The sequence below is a fragment of the Alligator mississippiensis genome, chromosome 5, assembly GCF_030867095.1.
Source record: "Alligator mississippiensis isolate rAllMis1 chromosome 5, rAllMis1, whole genome shotgun sequence".
In the NCBI taxonomy this organism is placed as follows: Eukaryota; Metazoa; Chordata; order Crocodylia; family Alligatoridae; genus Alligator; species Alligator mississippiensis.
Genome location: NC_081828.1, coordinates 180647590 through 180672996, shown reverse-complemented (window position 1 = coordinate 180672996; position 25407 = coordinate 180647590). Strand labels below are relative to the sequence as shown.

At 43.2% G+C, this 25407-nt stretch overlaps 1 long non-coding RNA gene across 4 annotated transcripts in view; it reads left to right on the top strand.

Moving 5' to 3' along the window:
- The window catches only part of LOC132250937 (uncharacterized), a 112831-nt gene that overhangs the window by 56562 nt on the left and 30862 nt on the right, over window positions 1-25407 (top strand). For 2 of the 4 annotated variants that reach the window (XR_009462663.1, XR_009462661.1), the window contains exons 1-3: window positions 6175-6336; window positions 19134-19253; window positions 21873-21940. This is a non-coding gene — a long non-coding RNA (uncharacterized LOC132250937). Of the gene's footprint in view, window positions 1-6174; window positions 6337-19133; window positions 19254-21872; window positions 21941-25407 lie in introns of those variants that run through there. The other 2 variants (XR_009462664.1, XR_009462662.1) reach the window with 2 other exon arrangements.

The following is a 25407-nucleotide window of genomic DNA, read 5'->3' as shown; positions in this document are numbered from 1 at the left end:
TGTTTTTTTTTGGTAATTTTTTTTAGTGGACAGGTTATATAGTTGGGAGGGATATTAGACAGGCAGTTGGGTTCAAAGTGCCCTTCTTCAGGTCTTGGGTTTTTATTGTCTTATTAGTGCTACACTGTGCAGGTTTCCCTTTTAAAACAAATGGTTAACTTATAACTGGTGCAGTTTTGAGTGCTAAAGCAATCCTCTTCATCTCCTTGAGATGAAAGGAGCAGCCATTTCTTGTCAGTTGACCCTTTTGCACCCTACTGGTATTGCCAACCTCTCTATGACAAGGAATCCGCAGATGGTTTTTAAAATCAGCATTAACATCCAAGTTGATCTATTTAGGCTGGGGTTGTCAGACTATAAAACTGAAAAAAAATGAATACAGGGGATTCTGTTGATGTTTCTGTTTATCTTTTCATCTCTGATTACCAGACTCTAATTTTACAATAAGAATTTAATTGTGGATACAATTGAATATTGAAATATATAATGACCTGATTTATGAAACCAATAAGATAATTAGATTAATAAATATCCATCTGTGAATTTGCAGGAAATTATATCAGAAGAATTAGAAGTGCTAGGTTAAAGCAGACCTCTGAAGTTTAAAAAAAAAAAGAGAGCTAAACCTTTTTCCAGTGGACGTGTACATGATATGCAAAATGCAGATGATTACCGAACTTTTTGATTTCTTCAGGTCTAATCCCGTACAATGTTGAGGGCTCTCAACCCCAGGTGCTCAGTAGCTGGCAGCAGTGAGTTCTGTAATTCTTAGAAGTGGGCTTCACTCTTTAGAGGCAGTGACGCAGGTTTACATTTCAATTAGGCATGAGGCAATAAGGTACACTCCCTTCCGTCTAATGAGTGGGAGACACCTCCCAATTTTGCCTATTGATGAAGTGTAATAAGGCCGCAGAATTGAAAACAGACGTAATTTGTATTACACTTATTGTCTCAGTGATTTTTTAAGTTCAGAATAGAAAGGAGATAATGTAATTAGTGCTTTAACTCCCACTAAAAACATAGGAACATTAACTCCATAGTGAAGGTACTGCCTGTCTTCATCAAGTTTCATATATCTTGCCCTTTCTCCATGGTACTCAAATAAAGGGGATCTGTATGTAAGCATCCCCCTTTCATTTCCTTATTCTCTGCACCACTCATAGGCGGAGGGAGAAAAATATTTTTGGGGGGTGCTGAGCACATGTACACAGGATTGGGGCCGAGGCTGGGGCCTTCTGCGCCTGTGTGGCCTCCCTTTCCCCTGTGCCCAGGGTCACTGCCCAGCACTGGTGCCCCCTGTGCCAATCAATCCACCCTCCCCCCAGCCCCACTCTAGCCCTGGCTGCCTCTCTGGACCAGCCCCGACACCGCATCACCTGGGAGGGCCAGAGCTGGGGGCTGGAGCGGGGCCAGCCTCGGCTATGCCACGAGGCTGGAGGGGATGGGGCCCCTGGGACCCCCATGCCTGCTCCACCTCTAGTTGTCCTTGCTCTCCAGGGAAGCACAGGGAGGTGGTGACAGCCGCTGCTGCTGCAAGCATCCCAGAAGCGCATAGGGGGCACATGCTCCTGGATCTGCGTGGGCCAGGGCAGGCTTTCACTGTGGGTTGGGGAAGAGGCGGTGCTTGGTTCTTCCCAACCCCCCTCCCCAGAAACAGCTCAGAACAGCCCTGGCCCCAGCCCGCAGTGGCAGCCTGCCTTGCCCTGCACAGATTTGGGGGCACATGCCCCCTGTGCCTCCTGGGGTGCAGGTAGCAGCAAGAGCTGTGCCCCCTGGATGAGCCACTTGCAGCTCAGTCCTGTGTCCTGCTGGCTGTGCAGCACCTCCCCAGCCCCAGCCCCAGCCCCAGCGCCTGCTCCAGTGCCTGCTTCAGCCCCAGCCCCACTCCCTCCACACCCCTGCTGTACTGGAAGCCCTTGGCCAGGCTGCCTTGTGGCCCTACTGCTGCCCGCGTCTGGGGGGACTGAGCCCCGTTAGCATCCCCTCCTTCCGCTGTCTATGGCACCTCTCCCTTCATGCACAGACTCACACTAACCATAGACATACACTATAGACTTCTGGAACAGGAATCCCATGGCTCTCCCCTAGTTCTGAGCATGCCAACCAACCAGTAAAAGGTTGGTTATAGAATCATAAATATTAGGTTTAAAAAGGCCTATTAGGTAATATAAGAAAATAATACAACTTAAAATAATGGAAAGTTAATTAAATTTTTGCTGCTTTCCCAAGGAATTCTCTGTTTACCAAGCATCCACTATTACTAGTCTTACCATCAGCTTCTGCATACCGCAAGCTAGGCTAGCCACTCATACAGTCTCACTCCTGCAGGACCTCTGACATCAAAACCACAGGCTTCTACCTGGTTACCTAAATCCATCTGCATTTTGTTGGGCAGCAATACTTATTTAAGTCGGTTTCTAAACAGCAAAAAGGGTTCTACTCAGGAGTTTTGGGTGACTTGACACTAAAGTCATACACAGCATTGTACACCTCATTATACACCAATTATATACCTCATTCAGTCACACTTTTAACAAAACCCAGTGCTGATTAAAACAGCAAATTTATATCCCCTTGTGGTAGAAGCAACTGTGACAACTGTAGAGGTATCTCTCTGTTGAACAGTATCATAAAAATTGTCACTTGCATCATGTTCCATAGGCTGCAGTCTCTAGGTGAAATAATCTATCTTGAAAATCAGATAGATTTTCACATAGGACATTCCACCATTGATATTATATTTTCAGTCAAGCAACTGCAATAGAAATGTAGAGAAGAACAAATACCACTGTACATAACCTTCATCTATCTGATGAAGGCCTTTGATACAGTCAACAGATAGGGACTTACTGGTCTGAAGAGACTGGGTTGTCCTCCCAAACTGTTGAACAACATCACTCACTCAGGGTATAAAGGCAACTGTAGCGTATGAAAGCAAAGAATCAAGTTCCTTTGATATCAACAGTGGGGTAAAATGGGGGTGTTGTGTCTTAGCTTCCATGCTTTTCAACATCTACTTTTCATTCCTACTTCTCCACGCATTCAAGGACACCAGTGATGTCATTTATCTTCGATCCAAACTAGATAGAGGTTTGTTCAACATTGCAAGGTTTAGAGTGAAAACCAAGGTGAAAGAACTGGACATAACCTTAGTTTCCTAAAGTGAATCTTTCCAGCAGAATCTCGTGGGCAGATTTTCTGAATCAAGCAGGAGCTTCAGGATGGAAATTAGTCTAAAAAAGACTGTGATCAAGTACCAGGGTGAAAGAACCAATACCTGGCATTTTTTGGTCAGATAAATCTTGTGGTGTAATTGACAGCTTTTGCTATTTGGGTTCTACAATCAGCAGGAATCTTGACTTTCAGACTGAATTGACTAACAGAATCGAAAAAGCAGCTAAGAATTTTGGGCTATTACAGAAAATTGCATGGCATAACAGCAAGGTGAAACATGAATCTATGAGACTTGTGTGCTGTCATCCCTGCTTTGTTTCAGAAATGTGGACTACATATGCTAGGCATATCAACAGATTGGAGAGCTTCCATATGAGGTGACTGTGTAAGATCCTGAGAATAAAGAGGGAAGACAGTACCAAACAGGGAGGTTCTGGAGCATGCAGGACTGACACACTTAGAAACCACTATCAAGAAGAAAAGTTTGCGCTGGATTGGCAATGTCAGGAGAGTGGGAAAAGACCATATTCCCAAGAACATTTTGTATGAGATTTGAGATGGCTCTAGAAAGCGGGGTCAACCTCTATGGCTATTCCACAATGTGTGCAAAAATGATATGAACTTGTTTGACATCAGCGTAGAGAGCTTGGCGGAGCGCACAGAGTTCTGTCCAATCTGGAGGGAACACCTAGCGCTGAGTGCAGCTCCACAGGAACCAGTTTTGATCCAGAGGATGGAAGCAAAGCAAGAAAGAGGAAAGCAGCATGCTGTAAGTTTGGATTCCAACTTAGAGAACATATGGATCTGTGAAACTTGTAATGAGCTGTGTTGCTCTCATATTGGGTTTGTCAACCAAGGCAGCTGACTAGACCTTTTACATGTACACTATGATCCAGAGGATCAATGGTTGCCTACCATTATATCCCCTTGCAGATCAGACATTATCCCTTTTCTCCTCCACCTACACGCCTCTCACAAAATACAACAAAATAAAGCATTGTATCATGCCTTGTTTGTCACCATAGTCAGGCTTTTTCACATTAGAAGAGGAAGGGAATTATAAAGTTTACATCCCCCGGTGGATTAAGGGGACGCTGCACTGGTGCACTTGCATCCTCCTCGCCCACCCCTTTTATTCCTGCTCCATCCAGAGTGTAAAACCAACTGCTTGGCAGTGGCAACAGCATTTCTACTCAGGCAGTGCTGAGGGAGTTAATTGACTCATTCATCAATCTACCTGATCCCTTTTAAACTCTTCATTCCATGGTTGTTAACATCCCTTTCTTCTTTTTATTTGTCTTGAGGTTCCACAAATCAAGCTATCCTTTGTTCTGCAATTTTGCTGTCATTTAGCTGCTCTTGCTAATTCAGCTTCTATTTCACAGCCCTGCAGATTGCTTTTAACTCCTTCAAAAGAAATTATATTTGTTTTGGCTTCAATCTTAAACTGAATAATACAGCCCCTGGGCCCCTAGCCTAGGTGGTTGTGTGCATTGAACCTCAGCCATTCCAGAGAATTCTAGCTGATTCAAAAAAGGGCTTTATTACTGTTCACTTCTTAATCACAATTTATGTACTTTTCCTCTACTGTGCGATTCAGCAAAGTCCTGCCTAAATATTTATGTGATGTGAAGTCTTGGGTGTTTTGGTGCAGATCTAAGCATCCTAGTGCTTTGCTGAGAATGGAACTGGACATTTGAAAACAATGGTTGTGCCTGGTTGGTATATCCTCGAATGAGGTGTGTTAGTATCTGAACCTTGGTAAGACTGCAGTTCTTGTGCATAATCATCTCTTGAGGGATCTGTTCCATTAGATATACTCTCAGTTCTTAGAGAAATGAAACAAACAAAAAAATCAAAATTCCTCTAAAGAGTCCTTGGATGGACAAATAATACTCCAATCAGAATTGAAACCTGAAAATTTGGAGACAATGGAAGGAATTTCACAGTACTTCACTCTTTCTGGAAATAATGAGGACCAGTGAAAATAAAGGCAATCAGAAAGTAGTCTTATTTTTAAAGTGCCTTCTTCTGAACTATTGGATGCATGTCTTTGGCTGACTTCAGACAGAGGAGAATAATTATTAATCTGAAGTTCAGCAATGTGTGAAGTAGTGCCCTCCAAATAAAAATGGAAGTTATGAATAATATGCGTTTAAACAGAGGATACTAAATGATGATGGATGAAACTATAAAAGAATTTGTGTTGATCTGAAGCTGAAGAGTCAGTCTTTTAATATGGAGATAGCTGAGATCCTGATACAAGACTGGATCATGAGTAGGGTCTGAAACAAAAAACTCAGAGGATTACTAGAATCCCCACATTAACACCAGGGAAAACGATGAGAATTTGCCAGCAGTGGGAGTTACTCTGTCTTGACTGAAGCTTGTGGAGGGTAGACAGTATACTGACACTGAAGGGAACTGAAGAAAAGAGATGTAAGAGTTAAAGACATAAGGATCGCAAAGTCAGAGTCAATCAAGAACAGCATAAAGATCTGCACATGTTTTGACAACCAATGCAAGGCAGCCGTGTGCGCATACTATGGACAAATAGGACAGTGACAGCATTACTGGTTCAGAGAAATTTCTCATAGAAAAAATGAAAAATGCTTCAACAGAAGATGAATGGACTACCAGCCTGAAAGTAAATGACACATTTATTAATTTTAAGTTGAATATTGGAGCACAAACGTGTATTGCTCCAGAAATATTGCCACAAATGCTAAGGAAAAGACAGGTAAAACACAAAGCCCACAATAAAGAGTTTACTTCCACTAAAGAAACCTGTGAACTAAATATATCCTTAAATTAAAAAACTAGAAAAGATACCATTTCCCCCAGTATCAGTCTGTAACAGGGAAATCTAGCCCTGTTAGTAGGAAGCAGAGTGGTCCCTTTAAGACCAGAGTCTTTACAGCACAGCTTGCCAGCAGAGCAGGGGTTAAAGGATAGCCCTGCAGAGCAGTCAGCTGATTGGGGCTGTCATATGACTGGGTTAGATAGAGCTCAGGCCGGAGCTATATAAACTCTGGGCTAAGCTAGCCACAGGGCCCAGCCCAGGCTGTGGCAGCGAGTGGATTCCTGAATGCTCTAGGAAGCTGTGAAGCAGCTCTGCAAGCGAAAGCACCAACAGAGTGACCCAGAGACGTGGAGCCATGGGTAAACAGGCCAAATAACCCTATTTTTTTCTTTGTTATAGCCCAGGGGCTTACTGTTTATGTTGCAGTTTAAACCGGTGGTTTATGGCTGAAGCTGTATGGGATGTCGAAGCCTCATTAGCGCCCACAGGGGCACAGCTACAGGGGCCAGGGGCCCAGAGAGAAGAATACTGATTGAAGCTAGTGCCTCAAAGCTGGTCCTATTGCAATGGGTCTGAGCTGGATGGCTTAGCTACAGAAAAGGGGCAGAAACCATTTTGGCTGAGACCCCAACAGAGTGAACATTTGATGCAAATAACACCCGTGAGACATGGGCATGATAAGGGGAGGTTGGAGTCATGCAAATAGCTCTTCAGACAGTAGCTCGTCACCTACTGGTGTTTGAGAGCCAAGACCAGATCTGGGAAGCCCTGGGGCAGCCCCCCCTTTCAGAACTCAAAGTAACAATAAGTCGTGACAGGGGAGTATGTTCTCAGAAGAAAATTCAAAGTAAAGTGGGACTCAGGGGTGCCTCCAGGCATTCTCAAATGCCTCTGAGGATGGTGCTCTGTTACATAGGCAAAAGAGTATGCATTATTAGGTGGAAACACCTTGTATCATCAACAGATGCATTGGAGGAGCCAAAGCATTAAAACAATTCAGAAAGTTTGGGGACATCAGGTATAGGGTATACTGTCAATGTATACAGAAGCTTTGAACAGTATGCAGAATACAGCTGAAAAAGCCCAGCTGCCCTACAAATCAAGCCCCTAAGAAAATTCCCTTTGCTTTCAGTCAAGGCTAAAAGAAGAGCTGCTGTTCTAGGAGTCATAGAGCAAATAGAAGCAGGAGCAGTGGGTATGCTTGTCTGGTCATTACAAGGAGAAACCCCCCCGCCTTTCCCTTACGTAGAGACTCAAAATAATGCTAAAGGCAATATTCTTCACGACCTATCAAGGGAGAAAAATTGTGGGTGGTATGGCTGATGCCAAATATTTTTCTATATTGGATCAATTAGCTGAGGTCTAGGAGGTGTCCTTAGAAAAATAGTGAAGAGTTTGTGGAAGCTAATGACAAAGCTATTTATGACCACTATCAGCCCTTCAGACCTACTCACTTTAGCCCTACTCCATGTGGGGCCTCCCAAAGCTCTCCATACTACCCACTCTGGGGTCTCTGGGATCTCCCATCCCTGCTGGGCTTAGGTGGCACTTTGCTTGTCATGCCTGGCCTCCCTATTCACATTCTCCAGGGTCTTATACCCCTCTCATGGGCTCAGGTGGCCGTAGCTGTGCCTGGCACTGCCACTGCCTCAAAAGCCCACCCGACAATGGGGACTGGGGTTAAGGTACCCCTCCTTGCCTTTCACTGGGGAGGTAACTGGCCTGGCATTTCCTGGGGACTCCTGCGCCACTAGGAGCCCCATCAGACCATCCTTCCCCAGCAGGGTGCAGTTTTAGTTCATGCCCAGGACTGAGAGCCTCCAGCTCCTACCTGCAAGATATTCCATGCAGCAGTTCAGTCAGGCAGTGTTCCTGCCTGGCTTCCAGCAGTAAGCTGCTCTGTTTATATAGGCAGCCAGTGTTTTAAAATGGCTGCCACAATCAAGTACCTGCCGGCTGCTTGACTTAGCCCTTGAAGTGGCAAGCACTACCAATGCACTGCCACAGTGTGTGTGTGTGTGTGTGTGTGTGTAAGTGTATGTATATCTGTATGTATGTGTGCGTGCATGCAAATTGAATATAAACCTGGGAGAGATTTGGTGGTTGCAGACACAGTCTCCAGAATGTTTCACAAAAGTACAGTACATATAGGTCCAGAACTAGGTATTCTGTTTATAAAATTTATTAAAACAAACAAAAAACCAAGTCCTCTCCTGTTGAAGATTTAACGTTGGCTGTGATTATCAGAGCTCGGCCTCAGAATGTGGCATTCTAGAAAGTGATTTGGGCTTTTAGCACAGAGTAACTGAGATAGCAATTTCTCTGCTGTTAGTATGATTCTTTGTACAAGATGAGATTTTGTTGAAAGGCATAAAGATGGTGATCTCTAACTACTACAGAAATATGAGCTTAAAAATATACACAAGGGTAATTTAGAGTTTCAAAAATATAAGAGTAGGAGTAGAGCCATATTATTCTGCCTTCCATTGAACAGCAGCAGCATAGGAAGTTGCCATGGCTCACCAGATTTTCCCCAAAAATACATGACTGACCCCCAAGGAAAATTATCGCTCTAGAGAAAGTAGACCTAGATCTCTTTATGCTAACTAGAAAAACTGATATTCTCCCATCCCTGAAATAACTTAATTGAAAGATACTTCAGCTGAACAGGTGATTATGCATAGCAAATGTATGTTTTTCTAAATAAGGTATATCTGATGTAGTCATGCCTGACAATGGACCACGATGAAGTTGGTGCAAGTTCAAACAGTCTGTAGTGGAGTTTGGGTTAGGACATGTAACTACTAGTCTCTGTTATCCTCAAGAGCTTGGTATAAAATAATGTCAAAATAATAAACTGGTTATAGGAAAAGCTGCAGAGTCAGACACCGAGCCATACTTAGTCATAATTCCTTTAAACTATAGACTAGCACTGATGAAGCATGACTTGTTACTTGCTAACATTTTATTCAACAGAAAACTGAAAACAAGAATGCCAGCACTGTTAGAAACTGGTGTTAAAGTCAACAGGGACTAGCATATATATAGAGAGAGACAGATAAGGCAAAGCAAAAAAATCAATATGATGTGGGGTCCTGGGAGTTGCCACCACTTCAAGAAAATTATGCAGAGCATATCTACAGGGGAACATGGGACTGGAAGGGACCTCCTGGGTCACTGAGGCCAGTCCCCTGCTATCACAGGCAATTATATCCTATAATACCTTTCATAAACTGATCAAGCTCCATCTTAAAAGTTGATAGGCTTTTTGCTCCCACTAGTCCTGTTCCAGAACATCACTCCTCTGATGGTTAGAAACATTCTTCTAATTTTAAGCCTAATATTTTCTATGGTGAATTTATACCCATTTGTTCTTGTGCCAACTTTGCTTAAATAGCTTTTCTCCCCCCTTGGTATTTATCTCAGTTATATTTATAGAGAGCAATAACATCCCCTCTTAGCCTTCATTGTCCAAGGTAAACATGACAGTCTCTTTTTCTCCTTCTTGTATAATAGGCTTGCCATTCTCATATCCTCCCATCGCTGTACCTCTCCCAGCCTGAGTTCATTTGTTTTGAACCTGGATGACCAGCATTACACACAGTATTCCAGATGAAGTCTCAGTAATGACTTGTACAATAGTGTCCATACTTTCTTATTTCTAGGGAAAATGCCTTGCCTGATATATCCGAGGATTGTGGTTGCTGTTTTCACAACTGTGTTATATTTATGACTCTTAGCCATCCTTTAATCAACTAATGCGTCTGGGACTTTTTCCTTCTGTATCATTTCCAATTGATGAGCCTCTAGAGCAGGGATTCCTGTTACTGTACTATTTCCTAATTGAATGGCATTGCATTCTTATACTATTACATTTCATTCCATTTCTATTAGTATCCTATTCTATTAATCTAGCTCTCAAGGTTATCCAGTTCTGTATATTTCAGTCCTCCTGCATACAGGAAACCTTCTGGCATTTGCGGTTTCAAATATTTGTGAATGCTGAACCCGCATCTTAAGTACACTTACAGGAGCTCCTCAGGAGCTATGTGCTTGCCGCCACCAGGCTTCTCCTGCCATCGCCAGCACAGCCGTGGCCCCCAGCCAGCGGGGGCACTATGTTCATGAACGCAAATGGCATTCAAGAATGCAGTGCTGTATTTGTGGATTTCGCCATTCGTGGGGATCTCCAGAGTGTATCCCCCACGAATGGCAAGGGTCGCCTGTATTAGCAATGGCTGCCAACTTTGTATCATCAAGAAATTTAATTAGCACAGTGTAACCTGCCATGCCTCTCCCCCTGAGCATCACGCGTCTGGGTTTCTTTCAAACCTCGCCTTCATCTCCTGGGCTACATGGCCAGGCTACTGGGAGCGGCCTTGGGTCAGCTCCCCAGGGATCTCTCCTGCCACGTCTTTGATGGTAATTGGTTTTCTAGCAGGAGGATGGTGTCTGGTCCCATCTCCCCTGTTCCTCTCCCCTGGTCATCCTCGCAGCTATTGCTTCTCAGGGCCCCACCTCCCCTACACCCCACCTAACACCAACCGTGATGTTGTCCATCAGGGCCGGTGTTCTGGCCCTCACTGATGCTCAGTTTCTTAGGGGCTGCAGCTGTGGGCTACAGGTGGTACTTGCACCGAGCATCCGCCGCCACCTTTCTGTGCTTCCCGGCTCACGTGGTGCCTGACTCCACCTGGGCCTAGGGTCCCATTTTCGCATTGTTCCCTCCCTGGGTTTGGTACCTGTTGTCTGGTGTCCGTGTCCAGGTTCTGGCCCTGTTGGCTCTGCCGGTGTCCCAGTCGCTGCTGTTGCTGGCCTCTGCCCACAATGGCCTCGTAAGCGACTGCTTGGGCCCTCACTGGCCTGACTTGCCCTCCGTGCTCCCCGCTCTGGGGCGCCACCATGCTTCCTCCTCCTCAGGATCCTCTGAGCTCTCTGGCCTCTCCAGAAATTTATAATTTCTTATATGGTACCATATCACCTGCTTTACTGAAATCTAGCTGAGACCTGAATTTCTTTAGTGTAAAAAAAAAAATTGAGGTGATATTGTAGCCATGCTAGTCCAGAAAATGTGAGATGGTAAGAATTTTTTTGTTAACATCTATTTTGGACAAATTGTATAATTGGGAGAAGTATTAGACATGTTTTTGGGCACAAAGTGACCCAATAAAAGTTACCACCAAACAAACCTTGCATCTTGCATATTTAATCTATGAAGTCAGTTAATTTGTGAAAGAAAGGTATGACAATGAGAATGCCAAAGGTAGTTCATGGTAGGCAAACATGTATTACATTTTAAAATGTATTTATTTATATCAGGAATGTCAAACACAGCCTAAGAGCTGGATCCAACCTGGAGAACCCGTGGGTTTTGGAATGATTTTGTGCAGTGCAGGTGGCATGCAGGCTGGACTGGTTGTAAATGCTGCACACAGCAAAGGGGGCCAGCACAGGGCGCACACTGCCAGAATAGCCCCACTTCCTGGCTCCAGTGTGGCCTGATCTGGCCCAGAGACCAGCCTAGTGACTCATCCGGCCCATGGAGTCAGATGAGTTTAACATCCCTGATTTATGCAATTTTATATTTTATATGCTGCCCTTTCCTTTCCCATCCCTTCCCATTCAGGGCAGCTTACAGTATGAGAACAAAAAAACTTAAATGCCTGCCCATATAGGTCTTACAGCACTTCTGAAAGATGTCCAGGTTTGGGCTCTAGGAGTTCAAGAGGATGGGAGTTCCACAGCTGAGGAGTAACTGAGCACCTGAGACTACCTCCCACACATTTTCACCAAGCAAACTTGATGTGCTGATGATACTGTCAGCTGACCTTTGGGATCGTGATGGAGCCATAAGGGAGGTCATTTAGGAACTTGTAGGTCAAAATTCAGCACCTCGAATTGTGCCTGGAAAGCTACTGGGAGCCAGTGCAGTCTCTGGAGGACTGGAGTTCTGTGCTTGTGGCAAATCATTCTTGTTACAAGGTGTAGCTTCAGGACAGTTTTCAAATCCCTGTGTAGGGTGCATTGTGGTAGTCTACCCTTGAGGTTATGAAGGTATGGATGATGGCAACCAGACCTGAGTACAAAAGAAAGGGTCACACCCTTCTGACCAGATGGAGTTGATGAAAAGCACTCCTAGCCAACACTGTCACCTGAAGATACAACTGCAGCAGAAGATCCAGGAGCACCCTAAGGCCATGAGCTAGAGTGACAAAAAGAGGCCCCATCAATGATAGGCATCTCAGACTCCCTCTCCTAAGTCTCATGGTCTGTCCAGCACAAGCACCTCTGTCTTGTCTGGATTAAGTTTCAATAGATTCATGCCCATCCAATCCACAGCTGTAGCCAGGCACTTGGAAAGGCCGGAGACTCCAAGGCCAAGGTCAGAAGAAAAAGAGAAGTAGAGCTGGGTGTCATTGGCATAGTGATGTCATCTCACTCCAGATCTCTGCACAATCTCATCTCCTTTTATCCCATTTACCATTTTAACTTCTCTGATCATTCATTTCTTTAAACAATGTTCTAAAGCCTCCCATACTCTTGAAAGCCTCCCATACTCTTAAAGACTAACGGACCTGTATTTTTCTGGATCACAGTGTTTATCTTTCTTAAATATAGGGGTACATTAGCTACTTGATTATTTTTACTAATCAGTCCATTTTCCAGTTTTCATAGGTTCTCTGCTTATTCCTATTAACTTTTTTGAGATGGTTATTCATCCAGTTATGTCTGTAGCCCTCTGTACAGTGTTTTCCCCTACTTGCTTGGGCTACAAATTTTAAGTACTTTTAGCGCCTTTGACTTAAGAAATTCCAGAACTCCTCCACATGCAAGTCCTTGAGCTCTCACCCTATTTCAGTACAGTCCTTGGTCCCTTTAGCTTATCAAAGTTCATCCTTTTGAAACTGAGAATCTTAGTTATAGACCTACTTAATCTATTGTTGAATCAGTGACCATTTAGCTGTAACTGCTAAAATATCTAGGTTTTACCATTATTAGTAGCATCTTTCCCTTAGTCTTTATTATGAAGTTAGATTTTCCCATAATGATAAAGTTCTCAGGAGTATGTATCTCTGTAAAACTGTTACAAAGATCTCTATCCACATCTAAATTTGACCATGGGGAATTTATCACAAACTCTCATTTTAACAGTTGGCCCAATAAAAGATACCATCAAACAAATTTTTTTCTCTAGCAAGTTGTTGTTCTCTAGGAAATCAGTTACCTTATCAAAGAAAGAGGTGAGAACAAGAATGACTAGCATGATCTACCTTTGGAAAACATGTATTACATATTATTTATGTGATTTTATTTTTTTATATGTCACCCTTCCCCGCATGGCAGCTTACAGGCAGAGAGCAAAACAACTTAAAAAGGGTCCTTTTTAAGTGATTTTGGACCCAAATAGTTTCTTTTTTGCCCATGGTATCCCATGTTATTTCTATACAATCAATTGCATCTTTAATACAATATTAACCTTTCCCTTTTTCCTTTTATTTTCATCTTTCCTAGTTCAAAACCTATATTCCAGTCATGATTGTTATCATGCCATAGTTGTGTTATCCCTGAAGTGTCTGGTTTTCATGTCCTGCACTAGTAGTTAGTTCTTCCATGTTGTTGCCCAGGCTTCTTGCATAAGCATGTCAGTAGAAAAAAACTAAACATGTCCATTTTTCTAGCCAGACTAGGAACAGTCCTTTCACTAATTGTATCCTACCTGACTTCACTACTGTCTTTCTCCTTGCTGTCTATCTTCTTACCCTCTGTATTCTTTTAATTGTTATTTTATCCTTGTTTACCTGATTTTCCTCTGTACATTATATAAAAATGAAGAACAGACATTACATTAGTATCTCCCAACCTCTGCTCTCATTTCTGAATTTAAACCTGTTTTTATGAATCAAACTAGAGAATTATTCATTGCTATCTTCCCCAAGAAGTTGTCCCATAATCTTAAGAGTTTGTCATTACATATGGGCATATACTGAGGAGAAATAAGCAGCAGTTTCCAGCTTCCAGAAGAAAGATAAGTGGCATTGATTCTGTCATTTTCTTGATAATATCTCAGACAGGAAACAATCAAAGGGGTATACAACACAACCCCCAGGACATGGTACTGTCAGAACAAATGGACTTATCTCCTCTTGACAATAGTAGTACTGCAATTTCAAGGGAGCCAACAAATCCAAATGGCAGTTAATTGATTGTTCATTGTTGTTATTGCCAAATTTGGTGGGGAAAGGAAGATGTGGGCAACTGTATGTTTATTAGTTTTATATTGTCTAATGCAGAAGAACTATTACCTCTCACCAACATCAAGAACACAGACTATCTGGAACACAACAAGAAACCAACAGAGAGCACCAAAGCTAGACTTCGACAGGCAAAAAATGAGGTACAGAGAGCAACCAAATGTTGCGTAAATCAGTACTGGACTAAGCTCTGTGCTGAGATACAGACAGTCTTAGACACAGGAAACCTAAAAGTCATGCACAATGGTCTGAAGAAAGCTCTAGGCCTTACTGTCAACAAGGTTGCCCCTCTTAAGTCACGCAGTGGTGAAGCCATTAGAGATAGAAGCCAGCAGATGTCTCATTGGGTTGAACACTACTCAGAGCTATACTCACAAGGGAGAAACATCACCACCAAATACCAAATCTACAGGTCATGCCAGAGCTAGATGTGGAGCCTACTTTAGAAGAGTTAACCAAGGCCATTGATTTATTATCAAGTGGCAAGGCTCCTGAAAAAGATGGCATTCCAAAGGACATTCTCAAGTGTGGGAAAGAAAGCGTACTACCATATCTTCATCAGCTGCTACTCAAATGTTGAAAAGAGGATGAGGGACCACAAGACATGCATGATGCAAACATTGTCACTGTAAAAATAAAGGGGATAAGGATAAAGGAGATAAGGGTGACTACAACAATTACAGAGGTAAATTGATACTAATTATGGTAGGAAAAGCTTTTGCAAGGGTTATTTTGGTGTGCCTACAACAATTGGTGAGTCATATCTACCCTGAATCTCAGTGCAGATTCAGGGTTGGGAGATCAACCATAGACATGGTATTTTCCCTGTGGTATTTTCCACTTCAAGAAAAGTGCAGAGAGCAAAACCGACCATGGTATATCACCTTCATGGATCTAACCAAAGCATATGACACTGTCAGCAGAGCCTTTTGCAGTCCTAGAAAAGACAGGATGCCCACCAGTCCTATTAAGTCTTAGGCACACTTCCACGACAACATGAAAGAAACCATTCAATTGAATCCCAGAATTTAGGCCCTGTAAAATTTAGGTACAGATGTGAATCCTGTAAAATTTTCTTTTTATTTTCTATTCAGTAGATTTTAAATGGCCTGCACTCCTGGCACTAGATATTAGTTAGTTACACTGAAGGTTCTGAAAATTTTCTGTGTTTCTTGTGTTTATAATCCTTAAGATCTTATACAGTAAAAGTTCTGTTATCCGGCATCTTACAAGCCAGCATACTCCACTAACCGGCGTGCCAGCTTGTAAGATAAAGTGAAACCATAAGTGCCCACTGTGGCACTTCCGGTTTTTCCAAGCCCCCATGACTTGGGGCAAAGCAGCCTGCATTGCCAAGCCCCCACGGCCCGGGGGCATAACAGGCTGTGCAGGACCCACCTCCCTGGCGGGAGGGGCAGCAATGCCGTGGGAGGGATGGAGGGAGGCTCTAGACGCGGTGTGAGAGGCGGCGGCCGGGGCCGTTCAGTTAACTGGCATATTTTGTTATCCCCCTGGAAACGGGGAATGCCGGATAACAGAGCTTTTACTGTATTAGTTTTCTTATTTCCAGTGTGTTTGCATTAAGAGAGAGAATGAAGTTTTAATCGATTCTGTTAAACCTTATTTTATAACCCATATTTATTGCAGCTATAACATTTTCAAAAAACCTTTTTCCTTACCATTTCCAATGTAGGTTGTCATTTCCTAGTACTGTATATACGTTTTGGCAGAGGGGTGAACAACTTAACAGGCTGATGCCATTTTAATTATTTTATTGAGGTGGCTTTGGCCCAGAATGCTTGTTGGAATTTACAAATGTGCGTTGATTTATATTTCACTTTGTAAACCAAGCCCATGAGACTGACTAATTAGAATCATGACTCAAAGCTACAAGGGGTATGTATTGATTCAGCTCATGAAAAGAGCGGAATGATCAAAAGCAAACATCCATCTCTCTCTCCATTCAGGGTTCAGGAGGTTAAGTACTATTTGTCTCAAATCATGGCATTAGCTCTGTCTTTGTAATGGAGAAGACAATTAACAGCTATATCCATTCAGTTTTAGTACGCACTTTATTATTTAGAAGAATGTGCTTTTCATAATTTAATTAAGGCATACATAGTAAACTATTATTGCATCTTTTTTCATTGGGTGGTATTTTGCTTCTATTTTTACTTCTATTTTTCTTTACTTATTTAAAATTAAAAAGTACCTCATATTGGCAGAAAGAGCATAACAGATGAAATATAAAGTTTTTGCAGTACAGAGTTAATTTGTATACTGTTCAAAGACAATAGCAACATAAGTTGTTATTTAAATAGGATCCAAAACCTAAAATGTATTTATGTTTCTGTGCTGCCTTAATGTAAGAGAAATATTAATGAATTAATGCCATAGTCAATGGAGAACCCCAGTAGAAGCATTCCATATGCCCTCTGTACTGGAGAGTGGTTTCCAATGGGGACTATTCTCCTAGTCCTAGAAGAGTGAAAGGAGGCAAATACATGTGTTGGGGCATAGATAGAGTGTTCAAGGACACCAGGAATACAGAAGCATCCAGTTTCATTCTGCAGAAAGGCTGGAGGGGGCATCCACCACTTATTTCATGCACTCCAGTAGCCAGCCAGAGGCAACCAGTTCAGAAATAAATGTGAATATTTTCTGTTTGAAAAGAAAGCTGCACAGTAAAATAAAAACAACCTTTAAGTCTTCAACTGCCTTGTGTAATTACTCAGTAACTGTAACCCTTATTGCACTGGGAAAGGAACTCAAACTCAGTAGTGTAACTAGAGGTGTGTGAGAGGAGCAAGCCCTCAAGGTGATAGGTTAGGAGGGATGCTGGAAGAGCAACAGCCAGGGTAGGTAGAGCATGTGGCAGTGGCAGTGGGAGCAGCAGCATCTCCTCAGCCAGGGACTGTTTAGGAGTTCCTGACATGGGTAAGACTGCTGCACCAGCCCTTCACCCCCTCTCAGAACCACCCACTCCCCTTCCACAGTCTTTGAACTCCTTCTCTCCCCTGCCTCCCATCCCTGGTCTCAACCCACATTCCCTGCAGCACTCCCACAGGGTTTGCCCCAGGCACCTACTCCTCTTGTTATATCACTGCACACACTGAGTGTTTTTTTTCTTTGTGTAATCTAGTTCTTTTTTAAAATGAAATGAAGTACAGATTAATTTCATGACAGTTTTTTCAGCCTGAGGTTGAGTGATACCCGGCGTAACCCCACAAAATCTCACTGTCATATTCAGATGTGGGAAACAAAAGTAACCTCAGTAGTACTACATTTTGGAGTTCAACAAATAACGAATTTGTAGTCATTTTTTTTTAGAGTATTACTAACAACCCTGTGCTTGTTGCATGAGCCTGTGCCAAACTCTTCATTACTAGGAGCTGGAAATATTCATACCCACCCACACTTGAAGACTGGATTGAAGAAGTTTCATATTGCATAGTTACTGAAACTATTAAATATAAAAACAAAGCATGTCTCATACGGGAGACTGGATGATTCAGAATTTGTTGTTGTTTTTTAATGAAATGCAGAACTTTCCACTTTTGATCAATGGTCAAATGTATCTTTAGTAAACAATGATACAAAGTCAAATCTGATGGTTATTCAGAGGTCTGGCAAAGGTGGGTCTAGTTCCTACTGGAGATGTATTTCTGTTCCATCTGTCCCCATCAGATGGAGAAAGAGACTTAAGTGCCCTCACATATTGTTTATTTCTGTGGGAGCCTGAGGTGCTCAGCATCTTACAGAATTGAAATCTAGTTATGGAAAGTGAATTGTTTTCTTATCCTAATAGGCCTCATTCCTAATCTGGAGAATTTTTCTATCTTTGGGCAGTGGGCAGGATTCTATATTTTTCCTGCTCATGCCATTCTTTCCCTTTGTGTAACAAGAATTAACAGAGGAAATCAAGACCACTAGTACAGAATTTGTTTTAAAAAAATGTGAAGGGTTATCATGTGTTTAGGATGATGATCTAGTTAGGATATTGATGAACATCCTTCCCTGTTTAAGCATTCCCCCCATGTTTGAGGAAATACTTGAAATTTGAATGGTATTTGCTACCTGTCTGTTTTGTTGTGTTTTGTTTTTTTAGGCTGTAGCACATGTACAGAGTATCATAGGAAAACACCCATTTTCCCTTCTCCCCCCAAAAAGACACATTGTGATTGTTTGACATAGCCCCTTGAATTGAGATAAATCTTCCCCTAACCTGCAAAATGTTATGGATTCAAATTCAGGGTAATTTCTTCCCGCAGCAAGGAAGTTTCTTCAAAAGATACCCCATAGATGCCTCAAGATTCCCTGCCCCAGGGCAACTGTGTCCATGTAGTCTTGGCCATAAATATTGTGGGACAGGACTCTGTGCTTTTGCTAACATACTCAGCCTATTGCAAGGTGCTGTGTACAGTTACATTAATATATAAATAACATTGCAGGAAAATGTAATAAATGAAAAGGCAGAAACTTTGTTTAGTTGACTGATATAATTTGTTAGAAACTAGATGAAAATAGAATATTTCTTGTCTACTGCAATGAAATTACTAAAATATATCTGGTAAAAATTCATTTGTATGCTTGTTGGGAGTCTTGTAAAGAAAAATAACCAGAATATATATTTAAAAAAGACAAGCTGTAATGCTACAGCAACAACTCAATGAACCTGATGATTGGATGGGGTTAGACATATGTCCAAATCTACAGTGCTTCTATACTTGTTATTCTTTCCTTCGAGTGGAACTGTTCCTTTAGCCTACTGTGTAGAATCGGCCATTATTTTTGAGCCAGAGTTTAATGGTAAACTGGGGTTCATTTTTGCCATTACTTTGTGTTCTGCTGAAACGTTTGGCAGTTACTCCTTGGTGTTTGAGTTCTTTTTCTCTCTTTTTAAGTGCTGGTGATGATTCTGTGATGATGTCTGTTGGGTGACATTTATAAACACGTCATCTGCTTTGACAGGAACAATGAGCTACAAGGATTTTCCAAGGAGACACTTCTAGGCAGTGTAAAAGGTTTGTCATGTACTAATTACATTGGATTTCATGTGTGTCAGGAGTTCCCTACATCATGGGGATTGGTAGGTCACAGGTGTTTGTTGTCCAATATCACTTCCTACTGTACTGCTGATGGTCTAAGTTCCCTGTTCAATTCCAGTTTATTATTGTGTTTAAGCCCCAACCAATGGACATCCATTAGAAGATGCAAAGCATCTGGAGGTAGTGGGGCTCAGATCCTTGTGCTCCACTGAGTCCCATCACAGGGTCCTAAGATTAAGTTTTGATAGATCTCATTGAACCCAGGGGTTCTTCCTATTTAATTTCTGGGCAATCATTACCATCTCCCAGGCTGGCTCACTGACCATGCTTCTAGTATTTTTGGGGCTCCTCACAATTGTGGAACTGTCTCACAGACCCTAAAACTTCCCTACCCAATCATTAAGCTCTGCATAATCCAAGAACTCTCTTCTAGTCACAGAAATCTTCACAGCCTTAAAGATCACTTCAGACTGTGTGCAGCTTCCTTTTTATCGTAGAAAATTAGGTTTCAAATGGACCTCAGGAGGTCATCTAGTCTAACCCCCTGCTCAAAGCAGGACTACCCCCAACTACATCAACCCCCTCCAAGGTTTTGTCCAGCCCAATCTCCAAGGATGGAGAGTCCACAACCCCTCTGAGTGACCTGTTCCCCTGTTTTTACTATCCTCCTGGTAAGAAAGTTTTTCCTAAACTTCCCTTGCTGCAACTTGAGACCCATTGATTCTTGTTCTATCACCTCTCACCACTGAGAACAGCCTAGCTCCATCCTCCTTGGAGCTACCCTTTAGGTAGCTGAAGGCTTCTATTAAATATCCCCTCAGTCTTCTCTTCTCCAAGCTAAATAAGCTCAGTTCCCTCAGCATCTCCTCATAAGTCATGTCCCCCAGCCCCCCTAACCATTTTCATTGCCCTCTGCTGGACTCTCTTCAATTTGTCCACATCCTTTCCGTAGCAGGAGGCCCAAAACTGGACACAGTACTCCAGATGTGGCCTTACCAGTGCTGAATAGAGGGGAAGAATCACTTCCCTCGATCTGCTGGCAAGGCTCCTGCTAATGCGGCCCAATATGCTGTTAGCCTTCTTCGCAACAAGGGTGCACTGCTGGCTCGTATTTAGTTTATTGTCCGCTGTAACCCCCAGGTCCTTTTCTGCAGAGATGCTGCTTAGTCGATCCCTAGCCTGAATTGGTGCATGGGATTGTTGCATCATAAGTGCAGGACTTTACACTTGTCCTTATTGAACCTCATGAGATTTCTTTTGGTCCATTCCTCCTATTTTTCTACGTCTTTCTGAATCCTAGCCCTACACTCCAGTCTATCTACTACTTCCCCCAGGCTGGGGTCATCTGCAGACTTGCTGAGGGTGCACTCCATCCCATCTTCTAGGTTGATGAAGATACTGAACAAAACCGGCCCCAGGACTGACCCCTGGGGCACTCCATTTGATATCCTTCTGTTGCATGTTGTACTTCTGCCTCCTGATTGGTGAGCCAGGAGGCATAGGGTGCCATGGGGTCTAGGTCCACTGGTGCTCCCAATTAACTTTTTCCCTGTTGATTTGTAGGAATGACCTAGGATTCAGGATGTCTGGGATAAAATTCCAATCTCTGCCATGGACTTTTTATGTGATTACAGACAGGTCACTTACTTTTTCTGTCTCTCTCTTTTCCACTGGCAAGATAAGTTTAATAATGCAACTTTTTTTCCCCCTGGCTTTTGTCTGTTGTTTCTATTTGGGTGATAAGTTCTTAACACAGATGGTCTTTTGTTATGTGTATGTGCAGCATCAAGCACTGTGGGGCTCCGGTGTTATTGAAGCCTCTAAATCCATACTATAAACTAAGAAAACAAGTTAATAACAGACAGCCAACTTTCCCTACTATATCCTTTGTTTTCACAGTTCATATATTAATGTCCATCTTGTAGGATCTTATATTTGTGCAGCAATGATTTTAAACCAATAACTGTTAATAATTCCTATAAAAATTGTAATTTTTTTCTTCATGGAATTTGGAAAAAACATCTCTCTTAAATAATTCAGAAAAAAGCAATCAACTGGGAAAATGCGTTTTACTTTTCACTGATGTCAACAGGAGTTGCATGTATGCTGAAGCTCCTGAATCAGGTCTAACAAGAAAGTGTGTCTTAGTTTATTGTTAAGCAGAATAAGTTTTAAGTGGAATACTTAGTATCACTTAAAGACTGTTCTAATCACTGTAATTTTCATTGACTGCTGGATGGACTGGATATAACAAGTCACAAAATCATATTTGCTTTCAAACAGTAAGAGATTACATACTTTCACAGCATGAACATTGGAGCCAGGGCATATAGACACACTTTTGGGTGTGGAAATGGAGAAGTAGACTCCATCCTTTATTGGAGGGGGGATGACCCCACCTCCAGTGTAAGCCTGAGTGCTATAATGCAATTTCACAGAGCTCATGACCCTCTACTTGTAAATGCCACATCTTGATTTGGGGTCACAAACCCTAGTTTGGAAACTGCTGGTGTACAGCAGTACTTTTTATTTTTGAATGAAGGATGAGATAAAGGAGCACAATTGAGAGTATTTCTGTTTGCGTCTCTCCCCCAGCCCTCACATAGGTAACACAGCCCTGCTGAATGACAACAGAAAATGAAAGGGAAAGAGGAACTATGTAGGTGAGTTCAGAATTCATTTGTTGATAAGCTTTATTTTTGCCTAACACTAAAGCATGTTATTGGCAGGGATCAATACAACCCGGAACCTGAAGCATCTGTGAAATAAGTGGTCTGGGATTCTGCTGGGATGAGTCTGTGTTTTAGATTTAGCCTTTTTTTTTTTCATTAAAATTTCCCACTCGTGCTAATAAAGGAAGAGCTGATGGTAAAGGGTGTGTCTACAGGAGGTATATTTGCAGTATATGTAGGCAGTACCAATAGTATGCCTATAGTATGCACTATGGGAATAGTGGAATGGACTTCCTGCACATAGGGTTCCAGGTAGACAAGCTTGTACATGCTGGATGCATCTACACACGATGCTATGTCGCTGTAGCTCATCACTACAGCGACATAGTGTTGGTGGGCACTAACCATGACTCTGCCGCTACTGTGCAGTAGCTTGTTGCTACTGTGTAGCAGGGTCAGAAATGACCCATGCACTGCTGGGACTGTGCAGTACCAGTGGGTGCTGTGCAATCATTTAGTACTTGCTAAAGCAAGTACTAAATGACTTCGCAGTACTAACTGCACAGTGGGGCACGTGTGTAGATGCGCCCACTGTGCAAAACCCATTCACCACAATTTCACTTCTGTTAATGCCCAGGATAGATGTAACAGGTAGATTAAAACTAGCTTGGATCTGTCCATCCTGCAGTTTTACCTCCTGACCACAGCGCACACTTGATAAGTTTTTTTTTCTTTGTTTGTTTTGTTTTTTTGTGACCCTTTTATTCCTATGGGTTCTTGCTTGTATGCCTCTTACAGCACTTCCCCTCCCCACTCCTCCCCTTTTCTTCTCTCCTGCTTTCCCACCTATTATTCTAATCACTCATGCAACTTTAGTCTTTGCTCTGTGTTGTCCTTCCACAGCATCTTATGAAGTAAACTCGAGTTCATGAAGGTCTGTGTTTTTATATATATTTATATATATTTATATATATATATAGGGCTGTCAATTAATCGCAGTTAACGTGTGCAGTTAACACACTAGTTGGATCTTGCATTAATTTTTTAACTCGTTAACTGTGCATGTGGTTTTGGAGCCTGCACCTGGGCTCCACTCCATCGCCTCCAGGCCTTCTAGCAGGGCAGCGGTGGCAACGCAAAGAACCGCAGGGCAGCCTGGACGTGGGCTCTGGATGGCTGCAGCAGGGGGCAGTGGGCACACACAGACACATATGAGCAGCTGCAGCCTGTATGCCAGATGTAGAGCAGTGCTGCACTGGTAAGTCTCTGGAGGAAGAGGGGCAGGGGGAGAGGGAAGGGGTGGGGAGGCAGATTGAGGCCCTTATGGTGAGGGAGGGAGTAGGGCAGGGGCTTGGGTGAATAAGCCCCTGGGGTTAGGGCAGGCTGTGAGACAGAGCTGCAGGTGGCTTATCCAGGGGAACGGGGATGTGGGGGCGTGGCTTTCTGCCACCGTGCGTATACCCCCAGAGGAGGCATGAGCAGCATGTGCTACCAGGATTTGTGTGCGGAGTGGATGGAGGCTGCCCACTGAGGGGTGGGGCTCTGTGCACTGCTGTCTTTGTCCTGGGAACTGTGCGACACCATGTTGTGCTTCTAGCTGCCAGGCAGGCATGGGATATGCAGCCAAATCTGGGGTGCATGCGCCCCCCCATGCCTCCCCTGAGGGTGCACACAGTGGCAAAGAGCTGTCCGCCTCCCCACCCCTGGATGAGCCACCCGCAGCTCCATCATATGACCTGCCCCAGTCCCAGGGCCCCACCCCCTCCTTCACTGTGGGGCCTTGATCTGCCTCTCATCCCTCCCCCTCCACAGACTTACCTGCTTGGTGGTGCCTGTGTGTGTGCCTGTGCGTGTGTCTGCCCTTCACTCCCAAACCACAGCCCCCCAGCCCTGCTGTTTCCCCTCGCTCCTATTGCACATCCTGCCAGGGCATGCAGGGTCCAAACCCCCCTCCCCCACACCCTCCTCCTTACCATGCAAAGTACCTGCATAATTTTGAGGTTTTAGTTGTGTGATTAAAATCGTGATTAATTGTGACTAACTTTTTTAATCACACAACTAATTGCAATATTTTTTTCTAACCGTTTGACAGCCCTAGATATAATTTAGTAACTCTGTAAAGGTGCATACTTACCCCATCTGACTGACTTTAGACTAACACAGCTCTCCCAGTATATACATATCCAAAGTATAAACACAGATTACCAGGCTACCAGAACTAAGGGCAAAAACATATGTTAAAATACTTAAAACAAGGAGGGACACATTTTCCCTATATCTGAGCCTCCCACTCCTGCTGAAGTTGAACTCATGGGTTGTATCCAGATGTGCAGGGGCATGTACCTGTAGTGGCACAAATAGTAGCTGCACAGATTTGTGCCACTACTTTGTGCCACAGCACATGCCCCTGCACACATGTTTTGTTGCGGGACACTGTGTCCTGCTTTGGGCAAACTGCCCTGTCCTGCTCCTCCCAGCTTCTAGCATGCTGAAGCAGCTGGGGCACAAATGTAGGAGTGGAGATGCTCTGGCCAGCAGTCAGAGCATCTCCCTGGAGGACCAAGCCTCTGCTTGTCCTGGCATTGTAGCATGCTCCATGCTGGGGGGGGGGTTGTTTTTTGTTTTTTATGGGGGGGGGTTGGGGGGGGTTGGGGGGAAAGGGGGTGTTTGCTACCAGGAAATCCCAGTAGCAAAATTTGCAGCGCGGGGAACATTTTAATGTTCCACGCATGTGCTTTGTGACACCACTGAGAGGTTTGTGGTGCCATATATCAGATGTGCCTGCATGTGGGGATGTGGACATGGTAGCAGTGGTGGGAAATATTAACAACATTTCTTAGGAAGAAAAAAGGAGCGAGGATTTTCTGTGACTGACTCCTGTAATTTAGGCAAGCCTAACTGAGGCTGGGTGAAATCTCAGAATTATGTTTTGTTTTACTTAAGATATTTTTTAACTGAAGCATTGTCTGTCTTGAGATTTACTGTGGTTGGTTTTCCAAGGTGAGAATACACTTCTTGACAACTGCTGAGAGGCAGAATGGGTAATATTGTACTTGGAGCATTTTTTAGAAAGTGCAGAAAAAAACCTGTCTTCAAGAGGTGTTGGTAGGATATTTGCTGTGATCAGTAAGTGGCATGGAAGAAAAATAGGATAGCCAGATGGGGTGAAAAGAATATGAGAGCCAATGAGAACTTTTAAGGACAGGTGATGAAACAAGCTGTAGCCTGAAATCCAGAAAATCAGAGAATAGAAACACAAGAGGGGGGAAAAAGGGGGCATCCGTTTACTGGGTTCCTTATTTTTCTTGTCAGGATGGGAGCAAGCAAACTTGGTAGCAGACCTTACAGAAACAGCAGCTCTAGGAACTATGCAGACAGTGGTAAGAGATTCAAAGACCACCCAGAGGCAATGCTGACTCAACAAAGGTAGACAGGAGCACATAGCTCATGGGGCAATA